This window comes from Phytophthora infestans, genomic scaffold (assembly GCF_000142945.1).
Source record: "Phytophthora infestans T30-4 supercont1.88 genomic scaffold, whole genome shotgun sequence".
NCBI classification, from domain to species: Eukaryota; Oomycota; class Peronosporomycetes; order Peronosporales; family Peronosporaceae; genus Phytophthora; species Phytophthora infestans.
Genome location: NW_003303671.1, coordinates 1 through 3,723, shown reverse-complemented (window position 1 = coordinate 3,723; position 3,723 = coordinate 1).

Genomic DNA, 3,723 nt, shown 5'->3' with positions numbered 1-3,723 from the left:
CCCACGCATTTCATCTTTGCGAAACGGCGGCCTCCGCAAGATGGGCCCAGAGAATGAAAATACCCAGGTATGAAAAGGAGAATGGGCCCAAGGTAACGGCTGGTTGAAAATCAAAGGCGGAATCCCAAATGTTTGAGGTCAAGGGGGAAGAATCCCGTAGCCACGTTTAGGCCGAACATACATTCTCGGTTTGCTTCGAGTTGTATACGCGACCGAAGGAAACCAAAGGCAACGCCAGGATTCGAGAAAATGATTTCTTACGGACCACCCAGGCTAACAACATTGGCTGTGGATGACTACGCGGAAGGAGCTTGGCATTTCTTGCCGGATTCTTTACCGGAGAGATCCACCACGACAATTTGACTACCACTGGCGCCCTAATTGTGCTGATCCTGAGCTGTTCGACTGAACGCCCGAGAGCGTCTGGTTCGCGACGCTAAAGAACCCACGAGCACATCCTGATTGCTAGTGGTAACGCACTGCCGCCCGCCAGCCTACGGTGCGGTTATGCGATATCGACACACAGGGGGCACGCCCCAATTAAAACAGCGTGCCCGGCGCGTGCCGCTACGATTTCTCGGCAAGCTGTACGAGCTGCTGCGCGCTTTATTGCGTGCAGGACTGATAGTCTTTTCAGACAGTCCATGGGCATCGCCGATCGTGATTGTGATGAAAAAGAACGAGCTGGACATCCGCTCTGCATTGATTACAAGATGGTGAATGCTATCACCGCGATCATGGGAATAATGACATGCGTTGAGTGGAGAACCTGTTAAACAGAATCTAGAGCGCTACCTATGGTTTCTGGCTCGCTGAATGACAGCAAGCGGCTTCTGGACGTTTATGGATGACCTTGCGAGCGGCGTAAAGTATCGGCGTTGGTCTGCGCACTCGGACATATAGAAGTGTTTAAGAATGCCCTTCTGGGGCTATAGAAACGCGCGCCGATGATCTATCAGCGTATGATTGACAACGCACTCTGGGGGTTCGTTCAGCCTAAAGGAGGTTGGTTTGAATACTCGGCGAAGATGCGTTCAGCTGAAGAACAGGCCAAGGAACGTCGTGGGCCAAGCGCCGAGGGTTCGTTTCAAACGAAGTTCGCGGCAGACCGCGGTAGAAACCGACCCTGTACTACAACTCGTCAACAGCCCCGTCGCTGACATGTTTACGAACGGGGAGCCAGACGAATCATCGCTGGTACCTGTATTTGGTCGACGGTCGTTTGTGGATGACATTTGCTTCGGTGGCGAGGATTTCGACAGCTGCCTGGCGACGCGGGACCGATTGCTAGCAAGATTCGCACAGTGTCGGATCAGCATTAGCTTCACCAAGAGCATCTTTTGCCAACCCAAGGTGGACTTTCTGTCGCATAAAATTTCGCCAGAAGGTATCAGAGCTGACCCCAAGAAGCTTGCGGCCATCACCGAGCTTTCGTTTCCAACGAGCAAGAAGGGCATGCAGTCGTTTCTTGGAGCGGTTAATTACTACAGCCGCTTCATTCAAGACTTCGCGGTCTACGGTGCGGCGCTGTACCAGCTCAAGGATGAAGACTTTGTCGTTGAAGGTGGCCTTTCTGTGGCACGTCATTCCTTCGAAAGATTGAAGACGAGTGTCTCACATTCACCCATCCTCAGGCACTTCGATCGGTCGAAAGAAGTTCACGTCATGCTCTTTGCGAATGAATGGGCGTTGAGCACTACGCTAATGCAAGAACATGACGGCAAGCTACACCCCGTACGGTTCCTCGGTCGGGTGCTCAAGGAGGCCGAGATGAACTACCATCCTGCTGAGAAGGAAGTTTTGGCGTTACTTCTGCTGTTGAAGATCTGTTACGTCCAGCTGGCAGGAAAGACGCTACATGTCTATACACGATTCTCGACGTTAGAGTGGGTACATAAGTCGAAGTCTCTCTTCGGACGCGCGGTCCAGTTCGCAGTGCTGCTATCGCAGTGGCACCTTAAGGTGCAGCGCGTGAAAGAGAAGGATGTCGCCTTTGCGCAGCTACTGCAGTCAAGCATCACGAGCTTCGTTGACCTGGAAGACTCGCTCGCGCCGGTGGCGCCTCCAAACAAGGGTTCCCCGACTATTCGAATGGACCCCGCGTTGCTGTACGCCAGGCTTTCCCGTAATTACAGCGGATTCGTCATGTCTTTTGACGGATCAGCGAAGACAGAGAAGTACGGTGGCTACGGGAGTTGTTCATGGGTGCTGTGGAGCCTTCCTGAGTGGAAGGTAGTGATTGCTGCAAACGCTTACCTCTCGGCTACCACGGTGAATGAGGCAGAGTATAAAGGTATGATCAACGGTGTCAAGGCTGCAATTGCGCACGGTGCCGAGGATTTAGTCATCGTTGGGGACTCAAGGCTCGCGATTCAACAATCACTTGGGGTGATCGCATGCAGGAAGGAAACTTTGCTAGCGCTGCTGAATACTCACAAGGAACTCACGGCCAAGCTTCGATCAGTTAAATATCTTCACGTTGTACGAGAATACAACGCGGCCGCGGATTCGTTAGCCACTTAAGCGCTGGAATCGAAGGTCAGTCGGGTAATCTTGGCTGAAACTCGCAAGTCGGAATTGGCATCGCTGAACCGCATCCAGGAAATGATCTACGAGCCGGATGAAGACTCGGTAGATGTTTCGTCGCGAGGAGCAGAGCGTCAAGTACATGTACTGTCAGGCAGCGAGTCTTCAAAGTGGAAAACTTTCGAAAATTTCGTGGTTGATTACAGCTCACCAAAGTGCGATTATGGTAATATAGCAGTGATGACTCGGCGACAGACGAAAGCCAAGAAACGCGTCAGGTTTGCAGATGAACACTCGGAGGATGTCTCAAAAGCTCAAGAACAGCATGAAGAACGACGAGAGACGTCCACCGAAGATTCATTCGGCGAAGATTTGCCAGACCATCCTCACAAGACTGTACCATCGGCATTTCCCGATGCGGAAGATGTTGATCCGGTAACGATACAGCGGGAACGACGCAGACGGATACTGGGGGCACAAGACGAGGAGCAGAAGTGGTTTAACATCAAGAAGGTGCTTCAGGGCCAAGCAGAAGAGCTGAGTTACAAAGAAGCTCGAGATGCCTGGAAGTATGCTGACCGGTTCGTGTTATCAGAAGACGGCGTGCTTCACTATCTTGGATTGAATCGTCGGTACGACCACGGTTGGCAAGAGGAGACCAAGCTGCGGCTTGTGGTACCGACAACGATGATTCAAGAGGTCTTGCAGAACTGACACGACTTGCTGGAAGGAGGACATCAAGGTGTGGTGAGAACGTTCCACCGCGTTAAGTCCGATTATTATTGGATCGGCTTGTACGCCGACTAGTCGAAGAAACGAGAAAGGAGACGAAAACGAGTAAGACTACGCGGAAGAAGATGCAAGCTCCAGAGTCGGAAGAAGACCAAGCTGGATCCAGGTCAGGCTGGTCAGACAAGGATCTCGGGTTTGTGTATCGCCACCAAGCTTTACGCGACTTCCTGCATCAAGATCCTGTCATGCAGATCCTGAATCCACGACAGATCGAAGATTCAAGAGAACCGGTGAGAGCACCAACGAAAACGGCGAACAAGTTGGTGGCAGTCAAGGATCTATTACGTTTGCTTACGGAGTCAGGCATCGTAGCTGGTGTGTTCGACGCAGAGGATATCTTCGAGCTAGACCTGGATCGCATAGTATACACGACGCGGGACCTCTTTGCCAGAGTTAAGTCTATCA